We start from the raw sequence: 24,261 nt of genomic DNA on the forward strand, positions 1-24,261 counted from the left end.
GCAGAAGACTTCTAAGACTGCAGGAAAGAATAAAGGTTGGAAAGACGATCTGGTAGGAAGGAATAACAGGTGAGGCAAGAAATCCACAGGCTGCCTATTGGAGGGAGTGCTTAGGCAGTGGAAGCCTCGTAACTGCAATACACAAAAGCCACCACCAGATGGTGATGGCGGCTGCTTGGCCCAGGCAGTGGGCTGGGCCTCCCTTTCCCGTGGAAAATCGCTCTATCAGAGCAGCACTGAATGGGTAGCTCCTCACCGGGTTGTTCTTATGAAAGAGGTGTATTATTAGCTAGTTATGCATTCCCATTATAAGAAATGAATGCTTTTAAAAAGGAAGCATTAAAGAAAAAGATCTAGCTCAATTAAATGTCAGTTCTTTTCCTCATCATTCTCAGCTCATGAAACATGAGCATGTCTGTGGACATGAAATGAGAATTTACATAAAATTTCAAAGAGGCATGCATCATATTGTAACTTACCATCCCTGGTAGGCTTTGGGATCCATCTCTTAGACTGTTTTATGTACTGCTGATTTTAAGAAGTGACCTCCCTCACCTGTTGGAGAAACTGGTAAAAGGGGAAGTAGAAGAAACATCTGCTGCTGGTTGATCCGCACTGGGCTATTTATTTAGCTGATGGTGCTGGGATTGAGCCTAAGGTCTTGCTAGGCACATGCCCTGGTGGATGTGTGCTCTACCACTGGGCTACCTCCCCATCCCCTTGTTCAGTTTTTAACCTGAGGAAAGAGGGAGGGGTCACTGTGGCTGACATAGGACAATACTGTATTTTAGAGCTACAGTCTCCTGAAAAGTGAGTAAATGTAGAGGGGCCAAAGCCACGCTGCGTGCAGAAGGTCGGGTTGCAGGGCACCCTTGGCCTCCCAGACTGCTCAGGGTAGGGCAAGGAGGACATCTCAGGGCTCCATTTCTGCAGAGGAGGAAGCCCAGCAGGGCAGACTCAGGAACTTCCTTCATGTCCCCAAACTAGTAAGTTGGTGGAGACTGAATCCAAAGCTGGACGGGTAAGAATTTTAGGTCCATTCTTTATTTAAGGCAGCAATAGAAAATTGCTTCAAATGGAAGTATCCAGAGGGGATCCTTTATTCCAGTGAATATTCTTCCTTCTATCATTGGCATAAGTAAACATACAGGAAACATGTATTTTTTGGGGAATTGTGGATGGCTTAGCTAGGGGGTAACTGAGGGTCCACGGTCTCTTGGCTGGAGCACATAACATACTTCTTGCTGTAAGACGGCTGCTGACTTTCTCGCTGCTGTTTTGCTGCGGGGGCGGTGTAGTGGGACTGTGGTTCGAATTGTTTTCTGTGTGTGTCTCTTGAATCCACAAAGTCCCTCCTATAGTCTTTGGCTGGGCTGCCTCTGATGAGCCGTTTGTCACTCTCTTCCCCGCAATTGAATTTGCTCTTGATTTGAGAGAGGCAGGCATCAGGAACAGCCTGCAGCCCACAGGCTTCAGCACAGCCTGCCCCACACAGCTTGAGGTACCAGAGTGGGTGGCAGCCCAGGCCCTACCTGGGCAGCAGCGGCTGCTACAGAGCCCGCCCCTCCAGGCTCCTCCCTCCGCCTGCTCCTGGCTGTTGATCACCTGTCCCAGAACAGGCGAGACCAGGATTTCTCTTCCGCTATTGCTGTTGTTACGGGAAACAGACGACAGCCTGCATTTAGGCCAGCCTGCCTCTCTCGCTCCTGTAGACTGGAGGTCCTCCTGCCGGGAATCTGGTAGGTGCCCGCAGAGGTTGTGTTTTCCTTCTTACGTGATGTGTGCCAGCAGTACCGAGAGAATGTGCTGTTGTCATGGCTTTAGTTTCTGTAATCTGAATGTGGCAGAATTTGAGGGGAATCTTTGAACTTGCTTTTAAAATAAGTCCATTAAACATTGTCTGCATGCTTTAAAGCTCAAAAGATATATAGTGAAAATTTTAAATTATTCATATGTTTTGTGCCACCTTATTTGAAACCTTTCCAGGGTAATGCACTAAAGTTATTACACAGATCGTGCTCTGACGCCCCTCCCCCACCCCCGTTGAATAATTACTGCATTTGTCATCTCTGTGTTCCTAAAAATGTCAAAAATAGACACAGTGAAGAGATCTGTCACACACAGTTCAGAAATTTGGTACAACACCCCAGGTGAAGTAAGGACACATCTTTTGTTTAAATTTTTATTTTAACTTTTAAGCCTCCATTACATATTTTATCCAATTTGAAGCATAGCTGGTAGAGTTATTCGAGTCACCATGGGACAGGTACACCTCCTTATTGTCTCAGCTTTGCCTCCCAGGGCGCACATGCACCTTCCTCATTGTTTTACCTTTACAGGAAATACTTGGCAGACTCTGCACATGCCTCCTAACTCCAGTTTTCACGTGTGCTCACACAGATTTAGTCGTTTTGCTCTTATATGGATAGATTCTAAGTTAGGAACTTTTAAAAATGGAAAATGATGTGCCCGATGGCTGTATCACTCTTCATTGTCTTTTCTCATATTCCTTGGTATCCGAACATGTAAACTTTTATTGCTTTTAAGAGAAAATATGCACTGCCACTTATATTTTCTTTACTCTTGAGTTAAAAATGATGCATATTAAGGGGCAATTAATTGCCTGGAATAAACTCCCTTTGATGTTAATCTCAGTGGCAGAAATAGTGTGGCCTTCCTTTTATCCTTAGTGTGGTCTTCCTTTTATCCTTGTTTCATTTTGTTTTGAACTTCAGTCACGGTCATGGTCTATGGCAAATATATAACTTGAGGAGCACTGAATTATGTAATACGGAATGGAATACCAGGGCATTGCTTGCAGTTGGGGGGGTATTTCGTGGACAGTGAGAAGCATTCAGACTGCATCAGACAAAGGCTGAGACAAGGACTTGCGTAGATTTTATTCATTGTTGGAGGAGGAGGTGGTGGAGAGGAGGAACCCTGTACATGTGGAGCTACTTGAAGCATGTCAGAAATTTTCAAAGCCATGGCCGCTTGTAACACGTGAAATTAAACTTCAGGTTCCCTTTGCTTGATGGTGACCTCTGGTTTTGCTTGAAAATCGTGTGCTGTTGTGCTGAATGTCTAGAGACATGCCATGCTTTTTGTTAGTGACTTGAAATTGTAGAGCCTAGAACATCACTTTAAAAGGAGCTCTTTCGGGCCAGGGAGATAGCTCAGTAGAATAAGTGCTTGCCTGGCAAGCACAAGGGCCTGAGTTTAATCCCTGGTTCCACCAAAAAAAAAAAAAAAAAAAAAAGGAACTCTTTCTACTGAGAACAGAAAATTGATGAGAGAAAATTTGCAAAACTTATCTGTGTATAATTCCTTGCCTATAAACTGCTTTGCACATGAGGTGATAGTTATACATACCTTATAAAGGAATAGGAAGAACAAAACATAAGCCAGAGGGAATTAAATGTAGCTGTGGAAGAAAGCAATGTGCCCCCCACCCCATTGCCCTTGTTTCCTCTGTTCTGTCTTGTCTTTCCTGTGCCCTTCTCCCAAAATGACCCAAAGGTATGCTTGGCAGCTGCATCGATTCAGTTTTTGAACTCTTGCCTCCTCCCAGAGGTCTGAGCACCTGATTAGTGATCTTGAATGCAAATGGTTCTAGGTCTTGATTTCAACATTGAGCTTGGTTAGGACAGCACAGGTTGAACTCCACAGTCCTCCACTCCTGGGACTGCCAGCCACCTGTCTACCTGCAGGAACCGGGCATAGCCAGTTCTCTGTTTGTATGCCCTTTCCCTTGGTGCCTCATCAAGCAGATGAGGTGGAACCAGAGATACGCAGCAGAAGATGGCAGCAGCATAGCAGCCCACAGAGCAGAGACCTCCAGGTGGCTTGGGGGTCCCTGAAGTCCATGGCTGTTCTCACAAGCCTGCCCGAGGGTGCCTGTGACCTCGCATTCCTGCTAGCTGTTGGTGGTGGGTGACTGATGGCTCCCAGCTGCAGATGGTAACTGCCTGGAGTCTTTCAGTCTCCTTGGCACCTGCTCTCTTTACCTCTTACTAGGACACTCATTGGCGCCCATGCATAATGAAGACCTGGCTGGATGGCCTTGGGGCTTGTAGGATGGGTGGAGCCAGCCTTTTATTCTAACCTAGATATGTGGTCCTGGTGATTTCTGCGAGTTCACCGGATGCCTATAAAAGATGAGAAATAGATTTCATAGCCCCCAAAATTAGAAATGTCCTTTTGTATGATTGTTAAGGGACAGTTTTAAATATAGCTGTTAAGTCAGACTGTACAACCTGCCATTTCTCAGATTTCCTTTCAGAACTTATACATCTTGTCTAACTGTTGAGTATTGAAAAGTAACTCTTTATCCACACCCACAAAATAAGCACAGTGATGTATAAGAAAGCTGGGCACATTAGCCTAAAATATTTGTTATGTACAGTCATCCTTGTTGCACTTTCCTCTTCCTTGATCTTATTTTTTTTTTTAAGAGATTGGGGACTATTTCAGTGTCCAGGAGACAGAGTGACCCCTGCATAGTGTGGTCCTCAGGGCTGGGTGTGGGTGGGTCAGGTCACACAGTGGTCATGAGTTGTCTATTTTGGCTCCTTTCCCAGACCAAGTTCTGCCTCAGGCGTGGCTGGTTTGGCTGCTGACTATAGGATCAGATGGTTATTTTAGAATTGTGGGATAGATTGGAGAAAGAATGACTTCTGGCTCAAACTCCTTGTTCCAGGGACGTCTACCTTTGCATTGCATTTATTGCTTTAAAAAGCACCAATTCGTAACAGTTGAGGGGGAGCACTGATGTTTCTTTTGTGTTTTGGGGGACAAATGCTAGTTTATATAATGCAGTAAAAGGCTTTTTATAGTCATCCAATCCATATCAGATTCTTGTGTTTCGAGGCGTCCAGAATGGCTTACAGGCAGGAGCCCTCAGGCAGTGGTAATTTGCTTCCCACCCGCCAGTGGTTTCACCTGGAGACATTTTTGGTTGTCAGTTTGGAGGTGGGAGGCAGACAAGTGCTGTTACTGACATCTATGGGGGAGAGGCCCAGACGCTGCCCCAATACCTGAAATACACAGGCTGGTACCCACCACACAGGTACCCAATGCAAAATAGCATGCAGGAGTGAGAAACTGTTTAAGGGATATGCGCAGTAGGAAATCTCATGGGAGATTTATAATCTGGTAGTAGCCTGTCCTTAAGAGAAAGGTTTTCTTCATTTATTTTTTTCTTCTAAGACTCAGTTGAATTAACAAATTAGTGGGACACATGAATTATACAGGTTTGGGGTAGTACAATATCTCAAGTTCAGATTGTTGGCAAAGTGCCTCATAGTAGCATAGCTAAATAATTAAGTAGTTGCTTGCTTTATTGTTTCTGCAGGTGCTGGAAATTGAATCCTGCGCCTCGTAAGTGCTAGGAAGTGCTCCATGTGGAGCTTCGCTCCTAGCCCTGACATGGCAGTTTCCTCCCTTAGTGACCTGAAGGAGGCTACCTTGGCCTGTGGAGCGGGAGGCTCAGCAGAGTGCTCCTCCTGCTGCTGCCTGGGGACCCTCCGTGGCCTGGGCAGGCTTTCTCACCCTGATGATGGGGTGGGACGGGGATGTGTCTGCTTTCTTGCCTCACTGGCTGGTTGAGGCTGAAATGAGAACTGTAGAAAGAGAATGAGATCTCAGTCAGCCTGCTCTGCCACCTGTCCTCTAGGGAGAAAGAAGCTAGCCCAGAAAGGTTCACTTTTCTTTTTTTAATCTGCTGTGACATGGTTGCTCCCTTGTTTCAGCTCTCAGGGGAACTTTATTGTTTAATTAATTCACTTTCAGTTAATCATGTACTCAGTATGACACCTTTTATTGTCTTCCTCTTTGAAGTCTTCAGTGTTAATATTTTATGCATTTACTTCTTGACTCCTTAATTAAGTTAAGCTAACTTTGGGAATGGTATTATGGCTAATGTACTTTTGGTTCACACTAGTTCCCAGAAAAGTATTTGGGAAGACTCTAGGTTTTCTCCAAGGAAGACTTGTTCATTTGATTTATGACACGCAAGTGTGGTATGGCTGAACCCATATAAGAGTTAAAGCTGCTGGTCTTTACGTGGGACTGCATTTTCACATGGGGTAAACCACTATATAGGGAAGAATCGCATGTGTCCTTGTGGCAGTTCCTGTGGCAAGCAGGTTTTCGACCATGTTTCTTCCAACATTTCCACTCTCCTTTGGCTTAAGCTGGCTCTCTTGTAGCTGTAGTAAAGTATGTTATGCCCTTATTCATGTACACTTGGCTCGTCCTCTGGCTTGTCTGCTGTCTTGCAATAAATACCCTTGGGCATATGTCATTTTGTATTTTTGGTTAGGTATTCTAGAAGACGTAAACAAATTCTTCCTCTCTTGTTTTAAAGACGTGTAGGCTGTCAGGCTCTGACCTGCTCTTTAATCCATCACTCTAGAGGCAGCTCTTCTGATCATTTTTTTTTTTTTTCCTGCTTCAGGTTGTAAAAACTAGAAAGAAGACTTAGAGATGGGGTCATCTTTCTTTTGTAGAGAAAGAGCTGAAGCCCAGGAAATGACAGGAGAGTTACCAGCCAGGTCTCTTGCCTCCTGTCCCCAGGAGATACGTTCTTTTTTGTTAAACTTTCCTTCCTTCTGCCTGCTTTGGCCAGGCTATCCTCTAGGGAAGTACTACTCAAAGTATGATCCATGTACTGGTAGTGTCACCTGGGGACTTGCTAGACAGGACGTCAGGTTCTGTCCCACAGGTCCTGAATTGGAACCCTCTGTTTAGTTGGATTCCCAGTCACTCATTTGCACAGCCAAGTTTGAGGAATGCAGGCCTAGCATGGGTGCAGCAGGGATTCATATCAGGGGTGGTGTTGGCTCCTTTCCACTGTTCTCCTGATGCACCCCTCCAGTCCACTTGTCCCTGTCCCTCCTTGAGCTTTCCCTTGCAGGGGTTCAGAGCTGATCTCTTTGGTTATGGGCCTTGATTAGGTTGTATGCCTTCCATTTCTGCTTTATACACTCAATATAACCTTCAGCCTTCTCAGATTGTCCCTGATATATGTGCTTCTCTAATCTGGCAAGTGCCTTAGCTTCCTGTATTCCATTGTTCCTTGTGTGTTTATATCCAGCCCTCCATAGCTACAGGTTCCACATCCACAGAGTCAACCTCTTGTAGATTCAGCCAACTTCTGATTGAAAATACATATAAAAACAATTGCATCTGTGTCAAACATGTACAGACTTCTTTCTGTGTCATCATTCCTTAACAAGTATAGTGAGCAGCTATTTATGTATTACTTACATTGTATCAGGTATTGAAGTGATGTGGAGATAGCTTATGCACACATCCTTCTGCATAGTTTTTATTATCTACCAACACTACACTGCTTATAAAGGGAATTTGCCTGTCCCCAGGTTGGGGTGGGCAGGGCTTGTGCTCATGTAGTTCCTCTTTAATACCAAGGCATGGTTGTAGCTTACTGGCATTTTCTCATCACTAAGGCTAAGGGCCTTAAAATATTTGCTGGTCTCTGTACCACCTTCTGAGCATTGTTGGTTTCACACCTTGCTTTTGTGGTACTCCGTGGTACTGTGTGTGCCTGCGCATGTGAGCATATGTTGTTAACTGATGATATGAGGCCTTAATGTATACTGCAGCCTTAATTATGAATTATTCCTTATTCACAGACTGCCTTAGCAGCTAACATGATTTCAAGGAATGAAATTTATTGTCATAATAAAAATTATTTAATTGCCAACTTTCCAAACCCAGTTTTGGGGAAGTGGTAGTAATCTAAATCTATAGGTCAAATGGTGAGGTTCAGCACTCTGTAGGTAAGATTTTAGCATAATAACGTGTAGTGTTAGAAAATATACTTTTTTTAAAGACACATTTTTATACTACAAAACATGATATTTTTTCTAAACTATGTTAGCTACACCCGAATTAGTACATGTTAAAATAACTATGACTGGCAAAAACATTTTGCAAATTCTTTTTCATATATATATATATATATATATATTAAGTGAAATTCTCCACTTGGTAGTTGATCTCTCAGTTAAATTGAGTCTCGCCAGACTGTCTGAGAAGATTGGTGAATCAGACCCTAAAACTGTAACATTAAAAAAATAGCAGCTGTGGCCAGGCATGGTAGTGCATGCCTATAATCCCAGCACCTGAGAGTCAGAGGCAGGAGGATCTATGTGAGTTTGTAGCCTGGGCTATGTGGTAAGTTCAAGGCCAGCCTGGAAGATATAGAGACACTCTGACTCAAAACAAATAAACAACAATAAACAAAATGTTACAAACTGTGTAGTGCAGTTTATAAGGGCATAATTAAAAAGTTTAAAAATGTTTAAAGATTTGTTCAAGTTGTATCAACATGGTTTAAGTGTATCCACTTTAGAGCAACTACTCTGAAAAAGCAGTTGCTATTAGCCACACAAATTGCTAGCTTTAGCAAATGACGTAATAAGAAGTCACCCTTGCTGCATGTGGTGGTGCGTGCCTGTAATCCCTGCACTCTGGTAGGTGAAGGCAAAGCTGTAGCAAGTTTGGGCCCATCCCTGGCAACTTAGTGACTTAGCAAGACCTGTCTCAAAATAAATAATAATAAAAAAAAAGTGCTTGGGGTGTGTGCCCCAGAGTGAAGGCCCCGGGTCCAATCCTCAAGACTTAAAAAAAAAAAAAAAAAAACTAAAAAAAAAAAAAAAAAAAAATTCTTTTTCAACCTTTTTAGTTAACAATGCCTTGCTAATGTTATTAACTAGGTTAACCAGGGCTTCTACCTTTGATAGGCATTAATACATTTAGAACTAGCTGATCGGGTTTCATTTATTTCTGGTATATTTAGTTCGCTTATGGCATATATGTGGCAGCTTGGTTATGTGGACTATAAAACAGTATAGAATAAGTCCCAGCTTGCTGACAGTCTAATAGCAACTATGGGTTTCATCCGAGCACACCAGCAATTGCACCCGGGCACATTCAGCAATGGGTTGCACAGGCATTAGTGTAGGTCCATGAATGTTTTTCTTCTTTGTTTTGTCTTGCGGTGGTTTAGACTCAGCCTTTGCACTGACCTACGACCCTGGACCTTTTTATTTTTTACTGAGACAGGGTCTTCTTAAGTCCCGGTGGGACTAGGAGTGGGGGGAGGAGGAGTATTAAAGTCCTGCAAATTCCCCTAGATTGCTCAGACTGGCCTGAAACATGGGCTTGTCTTGCCTCAGCCTCCCAAACTGTTATAGGTCACTTTGTAGGGACCTAGTGACATGAGTGTCATTCTCATCACTTTATAGATATTTGTCATTCTTTGACTGGTGATTGGTTGTGATGTAGATCAATTGGATATGTTTCTGGGCTTTAGTCAGTCTTTGTAAAATTAAGTTCAGTTAAAGAGTCCATAATTTTCATAGCATCAGAATGTTTTGTAAATGTTGTATGTCTTCCTGTGAAGGTCACTTATGTAAATGTTAGGAAGCAAGAAGGTGCTCTGACCCGTGCTAGAGAAGAGATCAAATTGCTCATAAGATGAAGGGAATTTTTCCAACTCTGAAATTGGATGGCGCAAAATGAAAAAAAAAAAAAAAAGAAAGAAAAATATAAGGTAGGAAAGAGTAACTCAACATCATACCAGTAATCAGGTAGAATAGCTTTCAGATGCAAATATCCAACATACTGCAAACATTTTTGATGGGAAGAGAGTTAAACTTATTGAATAAATAATACACTGTGTGTTTATTTTATCTACAACCAAACGATCTTTAAGGTCTACCAAGGGTAATAAGCAGTATAGCGTCAATTAGATATACCCTTTTTAGTATGACCTATCTGTCTATATTCTTACTGTTTCACTCAGTCCTTTTCACTCCTAATGAACTAACATAGTTCCGTGGTCATCAGCCAGCTGGTCCTTGAAGGTGGTGGGCCAGTGGGAGGGGCGTGTTGAAGTCCTGCAGACTCCCCTAGCAGTCTTGTGACCACCAACAGCAGAAGGAACAACAGCGACGAAAGGAAGGTAAATACAGTCACCTGGCACAAATGTTTGCCCTTTCTTAAATTCTGGAAGTTATATTTAGGTGAAATGTTTTTGGTAAAAATATTTGAATATTTGTTTTGTAATCATCAGTAGTGTGGGTTATTTTAACAAGAGGGTTGTGGGAGAACAGGAGGAAGGAAAGAGACAGAGAGGGAAAGGGGAGAGACAGAAAGGAGGAGAGAGGCTGCCGATAAGTACTGCGCAGTGCACCAGTGGGGAAGGGATGGCAAAATGAGTGATTACATTAATTGGTGTAGAACAAGAATAGAAAACATGTAGGAAGTAGAATCTTGAAATTTCAGGCCTATCCATTAGTCATCAGTTGAAGATACAGAGAGATGGTAGAAACCACCAGTAAGGAAGAAAGGAAAAAAAGGCCCCCTTATGTTTTGGTATTTAGGGAAAATCTTCTGTATACATTCTGCCCCAACCAGGGACCTTGTGCATCTCCACGTCCTGTGCCTGGGTTCCTTGGTTTCCTCTGTGGGATGGGCTGTGCTTGGGAACAGTTGCTTTCTTCTCTGTCATGTCTGAAAGAATTCGACCTACCAGATAAGACCCATTCAGATACCAGCATTTGTGTGAAAGCTTCTGTCTCAGTTACTCTTCTCTCGTTCCTGGGACAAAATACCTGACACCCAAAATGAAGGAAGAAAATGTTTATTTAGCTCACAGTCACGGGAGGCTTCAGTCCATATTCAGTTGGCTCCAAGGCAGAGGGGTACATGGCAGAGAGCAGCAGTTCATGGGGGCGAAACAACAATGGCAACAGAGAGTCTGTCTCTCTGTCTCTCTTATATTGTATTCAGGTTCTCTGCCCCAGGTTGGGCATAGCACTCATACCCATAATCTCAGCTGTACTAAAACCTATAATCCCAGTGGATCACCCATAATGCCTGTGGATCATGAGTTAATCTCAAACTGTAGAAGCCCCCTCCCCATGACTGCATGAGGCTTAGGAGGACAACTAGACACAAACCGTAACAGTTTCTTTAGTGTCTTTACTCTTCTTAATGGAAATGAGGCTATTGTCAGAGGAATGAAAGATGCTGCCCTGGACATAGATGGCAAGATCTCTTAGATCCTTCAGCTTGATCATGGCTGGATTTAGCTCACTTTGAAGTCACTTTGAAAATTGCACCACAGTCTCTGGTCCAACGTAAGCAGTTGATGATGTTTGTGGAGCTGTCTGCACTGGGTCCCTGCCTCCTATTTACAGGTGCAAGCCCTTGGAGGACAGTTCACTGCAACAAGTTCATCTTTGCCAACACTGGGGTAGTTTATGGATGATGATCTGGCATTGTAGCTTAAGATACATGGGAGAAAGCGTTCACACAAAAGGAAAGGGCACAGTGGAGAGAAAGGGGAAGACCAATGATGCTGTAAAAGTGGCAGGTGGCAGAGTTACTGGCCAAGACTGGAGGGAATAAGCATGTGGGTATTTGGGGAGGCTCAGTGGTATAGCACTCCTTGCCCTCAATTGGCAAATAGTACCACATGAACATGCAGATGAGAACCGTTGCATTCCTCCCTCACCAGCTCCCTGGGGCATCACGGTACACTATCTGCAGAACTGTGAGGACTGTATGGGATGAGCCTAAGGCACTGGGTCCCCCCACCAATCCTGTGCACAAGCCCTTTGATGTGTCTCTCTCCCTACTTGTGGTTTGCATTGAGAAAACACTTATCCCTGCCATCTTCTCCCATCTCTTTAAACTTTAGTGTGCACTTGTTTGCTAAGAATAGAAATGGTTAGAAAACACTTCCACTAGAAAGTGAAATGTGAATACTTCAAAGGTTAGTATGGGGCTATCTATAAAGTCTGACTGCCCCAAACAGGTAATGTCTTAACCATACAAATAATTGACTGTCACCTCATGGAAAACAAAGAGTATTCCATTTAATTTTTGCAAATAGAAATCAGAGTGCTATGGAGTACAGAAAATAGGGGCCAGCCAAATATGCAGTTGCAAGAGTTTTTCTGGAAAATTGGAAGCAGCGCAGGGCTGGGCTCTGTCTATCTGACTCATAGTTCTAGAGTCCTGGTTTGTTTCTGCAGAATGGGTTAAAGCATGGAGAACAGAAGTGGGGCTTGTTGAGAGTCCTATTTCTAGGACATCAGAACTTTGTCCAGGTACTTGGGTCACCAGACTTATGCAGAGCAATCCAATGGGTGCTAGGAAACTTGATAGCTTACAACTCCTGAGCCGCATCCTACCTGGTTGACTGTGACTTGGTGGTCCCAACATCCCGCCCATCCCTGAATGAAGTTTAAGGGTGCAGTCGCTGCCCACGAGTGGCCTCTGGACTTTAAGCGTGCAGTGATAACTGCTGTCCTGCTACTGCTCAGGCTCTGCACAGTGCTTAGGACAGTCCAGCCTTTTGCTGTCTTCTGTTTATTTTGTTCACATACAGTGGAATATTCCCTACCCCACCCCCACCAAAAGCATATGTAACCTAAAGGCAAGGGATGTATTGTGTCCTTACTCATTCTGAAAATCCTGGGGAACACTTCATACATATTTCCTGCCTCCAGAGTTCCTGTTATAATGAAAATTTAATGGTAGCACTTTACTTACCAAGATTCCTTGGGGCACAGCAATCAAGAACAAAGTAAAAAAGCAAAACAAAACAAAATTAAATGTAGAAGATACTAAAATTTTCCTTTGGGTTCTACTTCTTTAAAAACTTCTGATGAGCAACTTAAAAGTATTTCCTTTAACCAACAGAGAAGTTATTAGCACGTTAGATGTTTACATAGGAGTCACGGCTGTTAAAATGTGTTCCCACGAGGGGGTGAGCCTCTTTCTCAGCCTATTGTGATGGGGTCTAAAACTGGAAGTGTGAGTCCAAATTCTCCAGATTATGAAGATAATTCAGAATTAGTAGAGTATAGATGAGTGTGATTTTAAGGCTGGGGATATAGCTCCGTGGCATAGCACCTGCCTGGCAAGCGTGAGACCGTGTGTCCAATTCTTAGTACCAGAAGAATGAATGAATGAATGAATGAATGACCGTGATTTCATTTTAGTGCCATTTTCAAGTGCCCCAGGCCAGGTTGGGACCTTGTAAGCTTCAAAAATCCCCTATGGTGAAGATTTAAGAAAATAGTAGCAGCTTTGCTTCTGGCCTCAGTTTTCTTTTAGTTTTTTAAGATTTATTTATTTATTTGGCACAGGGTCTTGCTACACAGCTTGCATTCATGGTGATCCTCCTGTCTCAGCCTCCCCAGCTGAGATTACAGGTGTGCACCACTATACCCGGTCTCGGTGGCCGGCTCAGCGTGCCTGGGGGCAGGGTCAGCATGGCACGTAGTACCAGGGATTGAACTGAGGTCCTTGCGCATGCCAGGCAGGCACTTAGATGGCTGAGCTATCTCCCCAGTCCTGGCCTCAGTTTTTTAATTAGGTCAGAGCCTCCTGTTCAACACTGGAACATGGAAAGCCCTCTTGGTCCCTGCAGCATCTGTTTTTGAGAGTTGTCCCCTTAAGCTGTCACATGGAGGTCTCTGCCTGCCATGTACCTCACAGCTGAGAAAAGGTTCTAAATGATTGATTGTGACTGCCTGAGAGTTAGGTCTCAAGGCGTGTTGCAGGCGCCTCTCCCGTGGATTATTTTATACTCATGCATTCAAAATAGTGAGCTTGCAGAGGCTGGAGATTCAATCGCTGCATGCCTTGCCAGCCCTGCCCCCAGGGCACGCTGAGATGGTGATTGAGAGTGGATGTGGTGGTGCGAGCCTGTAATCCCAGTGCTTGGGAGGCTGAACGCAGGAGGATCACTGAGTTGATCTATGTAGTGAAACCCTGTAGACCCTGTAAACCCTTACTAAAAAAATACAAAAAAAAAAAAAAAAAAAAAAAAAAAGGGTGAGGTTAACAATGAAGTTTTTCCAAGGTCCTAGGGCAGGCCGAGCTCTGAAACATTGTCCTGACTACAGTTGGAAGTTTCAAGACTTGACTACATGTCTATTGGCTGCAACATTTCTTCTGGTGGTGGTTACATGTTTCTGGTTTTAAACTTATAAGTGAAGCCAATCACTTTTTCCAAAATGTGAAATTCAAGATAAAAAGCTAACAGTATGATAGGAGGGTGATAAAACTGTGCTTACACTTAGCTTGGACCCAGGCTTTGAAAATTACTCCTGCTCCCTTTATCACTGGCCTATTCATCCCTTCTTCTGAGAATGTCAACAAGTATGTTACTTCCACTGCTTACCTGCCTATGGCTCTTACAGATTTCACTGTAGTTTTCTTTCTTATTCTTTGCCTCAAACAAAAGTGGTTTGTTTTTGTTTTTGTTTTTGCGGAACCAGGGATTGAACCCAGGTCCTTGCCCTTGCCAGGCAAGCGCTTATTCTACTGAGCTATCTCCCCGGCCCTTCTTTCTTATTCTTTATAAAAATTCTAACTTCATAAAATGTATTACCCAGATAGAGAAACTGCCTTCAATATGAAAGAAGATGAAAATTAAAAGAATAGAATATGCATCATAATAAAGCTAAGTAGAAAGAACAACTACAGTGAAGGAGTTAACATAAAAATGAGGGGTAAAATTAAAGATTAAATAAATCCAATTATTGGTTGTTTGAAAGGATCAACAACAAGCTGCCATCGCCGTGGCCCTTCGTGGTGGGTTGACAACTGGTGGTCAGCTTGTAACACCCAGGTGACCTGAACTAGCATGTGCTAGGTGTGGGAGGCCCCCTGAGGACTGTTCCCAGCAGCATAAGAGGCCGAACTGGAGAAGAAGAAAGGCTGTTAGTGAAGCTGTTAGAAAGCTATTGGGAGCTGTTGGTTTTCTTGGAGAGCCTTGTCATGCAGGCTTTCCTGATAAACTCAGCTAGCTATTCTAAGCATCCAGGGAGCTCTGGAGCTGGTTGCTGCTGAGATTGATTATGCTTCACTGTGGGGGAGCTCTGGTCCTCACCCTGAGCATCACTTCTTGACTCTGGAGGGGAAGAGGGTGCGCTGCTCAGTTTCTTGGAGAAGCTTGTCACATTGGCTTTCCTGATGGGAACTCGCCTTGCTTCATCCTTGGAGGGGCTCGGGACCTCACTGCTGCTAAGACTGGCTGTGGTACTTTTGGGGGCGCTCTGGTTCTTACTTTGTGGCACTTCCTGCCTCCAGCTCTGATCCCTCAACCTGCTAACACGGCTCCTTCATCCCGCTGGCACAGACTCTAGCTTCCACCGCTGAACTTCGGGCCTTCCTGCTGCAGATCTGTGAAACAGAACTTCATAAGACATTGCCGGGCGCTCCAGACCTGCAGCTGGGCTCTAGGAGTCCTTGTTATGGGTCTGGGACTTCAGCTGGACTCATGTAGGACAGCACTGTGGCATCCAGGTCCTCAGCTGGGTCTCTTGGTCTTTAGTGTGTGGACAGATTTCCTGTACTCTTTTTATGTGACTCTTTGGGTGTCTTATAATTCTATAAATTATATGTCCCGTATTGTTCCCCTTGGAAAACCCTAAAGCATGACAGCCTGAGGAAAAGGGAAATCAGAAATTGAAAAAAGGAATGAGCAAGGGGATGAATTGATAGACTTTATAGGAAAATGTTACACAAAACCCTAGGCAACATGTTTGAAAACATTGGGCCCGCCCTTCCTTCCTTCCTTCCTTCCTTCCTTCCTTCCTTCCTTCCTTCCTTCCTTCCTTCCTTTCTTCCTTCCTTGGCTGGCTCAGCCTACCCTGGGGGTGGGGCTGGCAGGACATGTGGTGCCGGGGATCGAACCGTGGTCCCTGGGCGCTTGCCTAAGCAGGCACTTTAGACCTCTGAGCTATCTCGCTGGCCCCTGGGCTCATTCCTTAGTAAAGTATAAGTTATCAGAATCAATCTAAGAAACATGAATTTGCATAAGCCAATTACTGTGCAAGAGATTAAGAAAGGTGATTGAAAGATATGGTTGAAAAAGGCTTCCGAATTCCGTGGACTGTAGCTGTTTTTATCTAAACTTCAACGAACAGAAAATGTCAGTGTTATTTATACTATTCTAAGATATAGTAAAATATGGAATGTTTCCCAGTTCACTTTACAGAGCTAGCATAAATTTAAGCCTGCAAATTTTAAAAAAGCAAAGTATAGACCAGTATTTTATGCAAGTAAACATAGAAGTTCAAAATAATTCATTAGCATAGAGTCCCTCACTATTTCGTGGCTCCACTTTCACGGACTCACTGTTTCATGGGTTTTCAAACAATATTAATCTAAATTATTTATTGCTTTAATTGCTTTAATAATTTATTGCTTTAAGTGATTTTTCACTTTATTGTGGGATTTTGCAGTACCATACAGTATACATATGTTGTTAAAATTACATAAGTTTATGAGTTTAGAAAATGGTTAATAACACGAGAAGTGTTTTTTAAAGTGTGGGAAAGGTTTGTAAGAGTATGGAAAAGGCTTTAAAGCCTTAAAATATGTATAAATACTAAAATAGATATAATGTTGCTACTTCGCTGATTTTTACTTATTGTGGGGGTGTCTGTCATAAGTGAGGGGCTGCTGTAGACTCTTGAATTAGAAGGCAAATGCACTGTAATCAGTAGCTTTTTCCAGAAACCTAGAATGATTAAACATGAGGAACTCTTGTCTCTATCATCCATTGTTGTCCTGCCGTATTAAAGGAATAAGTGTATGACCAGGACAATAAAGGCTAAAAAGCAATTTGATAGTTTAGCAGATGTTCATGGTATAATCTGAAACACCAGAACAGTAAATATATACATATATACATACATATATATGTGTATATATATATATATATATCTCAATGACAAATACTTCATAAAATGCAAAACTCTTAAAAATGTTTTGATTAGGAATTGGAAAAGACTTAAAAGATTGTTTAACCTTAGAGGCTCAGCGAAATGTTTATATGTTTAGAAATACCAAGGCTCTCCAGAGGAAAAAATTCTGGAACCATTAGGATGAATTGTCAGTAAAACAGGTCTCTAGAAATAATCTTTCCTCTCTTTCAAAAAACAGGCAACTGGAAGTAGAAGTTAAGTGTTTCTTTCACAGTGACGTTAGAAAGTGTGAGAAGTTGAAGTATTATCCTGTATCCTTCCTAGTGAAGGATATGAAATCAAATCTAGAGGAATGAAAATACAGAATATATGAATATATTTATTCCAAAATTAATAAGTACATATATTGCAGTTCTAATTAGAATTGCCAAAGTGGTGGATTTTTTAAGTTAGATAAAATTTTCAAGTTTATGTATAAGCAGAAAGCCACCGTACTGTAGAAGAACCAACATGAATGTAAGAAGGAAAACCAGTGACGATAGACTTGACTCCTACATGATCATAGTATGCTAAAGAAAGTTTTCATGATCAAATAATGTATTATTGATACAGGTGTACAAAAATAATTCCAGCCAAATAGCTCAGCGGATTAAAGTGCCTGCAAGCAGGCACAGTGGCCAGGGGTTCGATCCCTGGTGTGCTGTGCGGGTCCCACCCCCAGGGTGCACTGAGAGGGCAATTGAGACTGGGCATGGTGGCACACGCCTGTAATCCCAGCTCTTGGGAGGCTGTAAACAGGAGAATCTCTATGAGTCCAATCTAGTAGTAAGGCCCTGAACACCCTGTAGACCCTTCCCTAAAATACAGAGAAAAAATAATAATAATTCAGTGGAAACTAATAGGTAACCCAAGAGTGAGAGATAGAGCTAACGTACAATAAGATAAAGATAAGTCCCACGTTGTTGAGAAAAAGAAAATCTATTATTTAATAGTGCAGCATAATAATCCCTTCATCTGGAGTGGATAGCAGGAAAAATGGATTAAGAATATAAATTAAACAGTTCACAGGCTACACATGCAATATTGTACCAGCAAACCTATGAAAAAATGGTTCCTATTTGCTAGGAAAATGCAGGCTAAAACAAAGAAACCTTGCTTAAAACCCACCGGACCGGTTAACAACAGAGAAAAGTAACACTCCTTGCTGGCAAGGAGGTGGTGAAAGGGTAGTCTCATAGTAGTACTGATGAAGATGAACATAAAGTGGCTTTATTTGTAGAGCCATGTACAGGATACATCAGCAATCTGTCTTACAAGAAAAGGTCAGCTGGGCTGGGTGTGGTGGCACACGCACATAGTCACTCAGCCCCCAGGAGGCTGAGGCAGGAGCACCACAAGTCTGAGCATATTCTAGGCAATTCAGCAGCTTAGACCTATCTTAGAAAAGAAAAAAAAAGATGGACGGTGTAGTTTTATGTGAAAGCCCTAGGTTCAGCCTTCAGCACAGTGAGGTCAGGTATCTCTGTATGCTTTTTGTCTTTCTTGTGTGAACTGCCAGCTTTTGCATCCTTTTGTCCTTTTCTTCCTTTGTGTTATTAATTAGGAGTTTTCTAAGAATTCTTTGTAAAATAGTAAATTTTACTCCGGTCATATGACAGATGTTATTCTCATTTGATTTGCTAGATACATTGCTGAATAGAAGATTTTAGCTTCAAAACTGTGCTTTTCAAATTTAATACACGTTGGTGTAGACCATGGCGTTTGGACCCCTTGTATGGGGTTGGCACGTGTGCCTGCGTACCCTCATTTCCTTTTCATTGCACGTTTCCCCCCTTCTCCTCCACCCGGCTCTTGATCTCCCTCCTTTTCTGAGTGCATCTGTAGTACATAAGATCTGTACCCCTTGTGTGCCGCTGGGACAGATATTCCAGGTCCCACTTCCTTTTCATCCGCTTCCTTGCCTGCCGGTCCCCCTCCCCGTCTCAAACTCCTCTCTATTGGAGAAAGCTCAGGATCCCTGCTTCCTATTATCTACCTCTTCTTTTGCTTTTTATTTACTTTTTGAATTTCTCAGATAGGATAAACTGCTTTGTACACCTGACTTATTTCACTTACCAGAATGGACCCTAGGAATGACCCAGGCTTATCTTTCCTTGTGGCAGAGTAGTAGTCTATCTTTTCTTTGGTGACTTTGAAAACTGGTAACTATTGTTTGTTTGTTTGCTTGTTTGTTTGAGATAGGGTCTCACTGTGCAGTTCAGGCTGGTCTTGAACTCATTCTGTAGCCCAGGCTGGCCTTTAACTCACAGCGATCTTCCTGCTCTGGCTTCCCATTATGTGTGTGCCACTACACCTGGCTGTAACAGCTGTCTTTACTGTTATTTGTTTATGTTACAGTAAGAAGGGGTTTTTTCCTCTTACTTCATTTTTCTTTTTTTTTTCTTTTGAAAAAAAAATAATAGCATGAAGGCAGATATTTGTTTCTGTAAAATTTTGTGAGTCTGAAAAAGCATTAGAATAAAAAGGAAGAAAAAACAACAGAAAGCGCATCAGTTATATTTAATAGTTACTTTAGAATTTTTGTTGTATTTGTATTTTATGAGTGTATATTTTTGTCATTAGCTTCATAATATAGGTATAGCCTGCTTTTCATCACATATGCCAGTGTGTGATATGTAGCATTAGATTTTCTGACTGGTCAGTATCTTATTTAATCAAGCACTATTAAGATTCCAGTTTTCATATGAGAGAGAAAAGACATTGCAGCTGTCTCTGTGAAAAAAAAAAAAAAAAATTCTGTAATTGGATTTTGTTCTTATGCTGCCTCCCAGGAAAAGGAATTACTAAGTCAAGGAATATTAGGATTAAGTACTTTTGGGTCCATACTAACGATCTCCTTTCCTGCAGTAGGCCAGCTTATTTTCCTATCAGCGTAGAGATGCCTTGAGCTCTGGACAGGAGGGGAGAGCCAGCCAGCCAGCCAGGACCAGAAACCCAAACTGGTGAAGCCTGGGAGGAGGGCAGGCTGCAGGGAGGTGTGGGCTGTTGTGGGGATTTACATTTTTATGATTGAGGTGTTGGGCTGTGGAGGTGGAGATTTGCAAGAAAGGGGAGAGGCTTGCTGTGGTTTACTGCTGCAGGTGAGAGGCCTGTTAGGGCTGTTGCAGTGGGCTGGGTGAGAGGGTGGTTGCCACCCAGGGTAGTTATGTCAGGGTGGAATGGAGCAGATGGTTGGGAATTTGTTTGGAGATGGGAGGCCTTTGGCCTGGTGGTGGGCTGAATGCAAAAAAGAGAAAAAAAGCAGTCAAAGAAATTCAGTCTGCAACAGTTGGCTGGTGAGAAGGCTTGGCTGGCGAATAGTGTGGACGCAGAGCCCGAATTTGGGTTAGCTCCCAGAGGTGGGAGTTGGGGTGTGAAGGTAATGAAGGAGCCTGAGGATGGAGCTCACAAGGACAGGCCACCTCCGTGGTTGGGAGTCATTTGCATTTAGATAGTCTTTGTAGCCTAAAGGACTGGAGGGTACCAGTGAGGTTAACAGTGTGTTCAGGATCCAGGATAACTGCCCTGAAAATTGAACATTTCCTAGATTAAGTACCTCCCAGAAGCTGGCAGGTTACAAATATGGCCAGGATGCAGATCTTCAGGTCGTAGGCTTTGAGCAGAGGCATAACGAAAGCTTGTTTACTGAATGGCCTTTAAAGACTCAGCAGGGCCCGGGAGATGGCTCAGTAGAATAAGCGCTTTCCTGGCAAGCACAAGGGCCTGAGTTCAATCCCTGGCTCCTCCGAAGCAAAAAAAAAAAAAAAAAAAAAAAAAGACTCAGCACAAGGGCCTGAGTTCAATTCCTGATTCCTCAGAAGAAAAAAAAAAAGACTCAGCAGACCTCCTCCTCTTCTTGGTAGACTCACTTTCAGATGAGAAGTTGCCAGAGACTGACCTAGGGTCCTACTGAATCAGGGACCCCTCATGTTGCCCTTTCGGCCTCCACCATTAGAAGACTATAGCCCACTTAGGAGGTCTGCTTTGCGACCTTCTGAGGAAATTGAGGGCTCTGGTATCATCAGCAGACCTTGCCTGGGTTACGTAAGGTTTTTGTCTGTGCCATGTCATCCTTGTTTTGTTCAATTTAATTCCTCCCCCTCTGCATGTCCTAGTTTCTCTTGCACTGTAGCTGGTTTGGAGCAAAACAGAGACTTGGTTTTTTTTCCCCCCTAAGCATTTGGATTATTTTCATTTAGTCACTCATGCTTCTTAAATAAGTAGTAGTGCATTCTTCATACTTTTTAAATAACTTTTGCTTTATTACAACATAAAATCTAAGTGGGAACCATCGACCTGTAGGTCCAGTTAGCCAGAGAGCTGCAGTTGGGTGCCATGTGATTGTATGTCCTTGCACTCCTTTGTGAAATTGGTACAATGCTATGATATTTTAGATGATGCTTGTATTGCTTATGGTGAACATTTATGGTAATTTTTACTGTTTTTTTTTAGAGCATGATTTTTGAAGGCTGCAGAGAATGGGCCAGTTCACTAAAATTTCACTCATTCACTAAAATTTTTTTCCACTACTAATTTCATTAAAATTTGTTAAGATTAAAAATATGCACAAACTACAAACATTGAACTATCTTTGGGCTCCATATTAGTATTCAACTTTTGTTCTTAAAAAGATGCTGTGCTGTTAGTCTTCATGCTTTCTCACTCCCTTTGGTTATGTTACCTAAAATTTATTTACCTTTCTAAATATGCTTTTCAGTATGTTCATTGCACATACTGAATGAGAGGGGCTCATTGTGGTGTTTCGTCAGACCTTCGCCCTACAAACCGTCTGATCTTCTAAGCACGACAAACAGTAGTGAGCACAGCTGCTTGGTCACGTGTACTAGGAGCTGTTCAAGGCTGTGCATTTTAGTGTATTAATATGAGATTATAGGAACATCGTGACTTGTTTTCCCTTGTTAGCTTCATAACTTGTATTTTTATTAGTAAGTTCGCTCCTTGTCGTGAGGAATGGGTACACATACATAATGGATCTTAATTTTTTTACATTATTTTGAAATCTGGATGAGAAAAGATGTAGGCGAGAATGCGGCAGGCTTTCCTCTGCTAGACTCCTGGGAGGCCCACTTGGTCAGTGAGGGTTCTGGGCAGGGACAATGAAGACTGCTATTTGCTACCTGCATCTGCCCATATTGTGTAACTGATGACCAGTACCCTCTCATTCATCAAATCCAGAGGCTTTTATTGTCTTGGCACCACACACCTCTTCAGCCTTTCCATGGCCCCTGACCCTTGACTTTCTTGGTTCCCTGTCCTCTTCTCTCACCTTTCCTTTTCCAGTTAGCTTTTTCTCCAAGATTAATTACATTTCCCTTTGATTTTTTTTCACCTTGGGAAATAGAGATAAAGCTATAAGTTGCAAAAGTGTATGTACTTAAGCACATAATTTTTTCCTAAAATCTGTTATCTTAGATGTGATCCAATCACTTGTATATTGTAACATGTTTTAAAATACTCCTGAGGACACAAACCTATGGACATCTATAATTTACTTTCTCTATGATTGAACATTAAGGTTGCTTGCAGTCTTTGAGTTACATTTTTGTAATTAACTTCTTGGTCCCTATACTTGACTGGTATCTTTGATTATTTCTCTAAGAATGGCTGTGAAATCCAAAGGACTACACATCATAGTTCACACCTATAATCTGAGCATTGTGGGAAGCTGAGGTAGGAGTAATAGGAGATCAAGACCGACCTTGGAAATTTAGCAATTTAGCAAGATCCTAACTCATTTTGGAAAAAGAAAAAAAGGTTGGGAATATAACTCTGTGTGAAGGTCCTGGACTCAATCCTTAGTACTGAAAAAGGAAAGAGAGAGAAAGGTCTCAAAGGGATTGTTATGGTATAGTAGGGATCCAAAAAGTATCTCCCAAAATGCCCAGAGTGTTGACCTTTGACTGCTGCCTGCTGGGCTTTTACGAAATGCTTGGACCATGAGGGCTTTCACGTCATCAAGTGGATTAATCCATTGATGGATCACCTCATAAGGAGATGGAGCTGAACTGGATGAAGTGGGCTCCAGGGCATGGCTTTGAAGGATGCACTATACTCCCAGCCATCTCTGGCTTTCTCCCTCTCTCTGTGCCTTCTGGCTGACAGGATATGACCACCCTTCCTCCACCACATCCTTCTGCCAGAGTATTTGTGCTTGCCACAGGCCTATAAGCAATGGAGCCAGCTGGTCATGGACCTAATCCCCTGAACCCAGGAGCCAAAATAAACCTTCCCTCCCTTTAAGCTGTTTTTCTCAGATATTTTGTCATAGCAGTGAGAAGCTGCTTAACACAGGGATGAGTTTAGATTGTAGACTCTTCATTTCCTTCTCACTGATAGCCTGCTTCTTAGGCTTTCTTCATTGTTCTGTTGCAGTAGACTGTAAGCAGGTTTCCTAATTATCAGCTTCCTCACTTTAGCCTACCGTACACTACAGCTAGCCAGTGACCCTGCAGTCCCCAGCACGTGTGTGACATTCTCATTGCATTCATCCACACGGCCTCAAAACCTTCTTCTGGATGCTTCTACTTGCTAGGGGAACCTGCTGGCACTACTCTCAGTTTATTAGAGCTTCCATGAGCCCCTTGGTGCTTCTTGGCACTGGGTGACATAGCCCAGCTCTGCTCTCTTCTGTAGTCTGCTTGTTCTAGACGTCAATATTCTTGATTTGCTCCCTAATCCATTCACTCCCTGCCTGTGACTTTGTCTTCTGTTTCTTTGGGAAAATAAAACACAAAGCAGCAACTCTCCCTTGGGGAAATACTATAACTACCCCGTTCCCTGACTTGATCCTTACTATCTGCAGCAGCACTTGCCCTTCCTTCCCTGTTGCCTCAGAAGCAGCTCCAAGCCTCTACCCTGAGCCCACCAACTCCCTGCCCTGCACTATTCCCATCCTTTTAAACCAGTGGTTCTCAAGTGGACAGTTCTCAGCTGCTACCCAGTGGGTAGAGACCACTGATGCTGTTGAACATCCTCAGGATGAGTATCTCCCTCACTCCTTCCTCCAACCAAGAATGTCCCAGATGTTAGTATGTGAGGTTAAGATGAGTTTGACTGATGCTTCATCTCTGACTCTAACTCTGTCTCTGTCTCTCTCTCTCTGTCTATCCATCCATCTCAGGATTGAACCCAGGGACTTCACATTGAGCTATATGGCACCATTTATTTATTCATCCATCCATTCATTCATTTAGAAGTACATTCTCACCAAATTCACTAAGTTGCCCGGGCTGGACTTGAACCTGCCATCCTTCTACCTCAGCCACCATACCCAGCTCTTTGTCTCTTCACTGTAGCCCAAGTATTTGCACTTTTCACATGGGGGTGCTAGGGAGATCAGGCTGCTGGGATGGGGCCAGGCTCTCCTAGTTAGTAAGGCAGTAAGGATAGGGTTAGTGGCATTGGATGGGAGCTGCATGTTGAGCTTGAATCTACTCTG

At 42.9% G+C, this 24,261-nt stretch overlaps 1 protein-coding gene across 5 annotated transcripts in view; it reads left to right on the forward strand.

Annotated features, from left to right (window-relative positions):
* Nedd4l (neural precursor cell expressed, developmentally down-regulated 4-like, E3 ubiquitin protein ligase) overlaps positions 1-24,261 on the forward strand; it is a 342,174-nt gene that overhangs the window by 146,686 nt on the left and 171,227 nt on the right. Inside the window, exon 1 of one of the 5 annotated variants that reach the window (XM_004623692.3) lies at positions 1,621-1,739. The exons of 3 other annotated variants lie outside the window; for them this stretch is intronic. The gene's annotated coding sequence lies outside the window, so the exon portion shown is untranslated. Of the gene's footprint in view, positions 1-1,620; positions 1,740-24,261 lie in introns of those variants that run through there. One more of the 5 variants, XM_023715300.1, reaches the window with a different exon arrangement.

The sequence above is a fragment of the Octodon degus genome, unplaced genomic scaffold (assembly GCF_000260255.1).
Source record: "Octodon degus isolate 3935 unplaced genomic scaffold, OctDeg1.0 scaffold00003, whole genome shotgun sequence".
Taxonomy (NCBI): Eukaryota; Metazoa; Chordata; class Mammalia; order Rodentia; family Octodontidae; genus Octodon; species Octodon degus.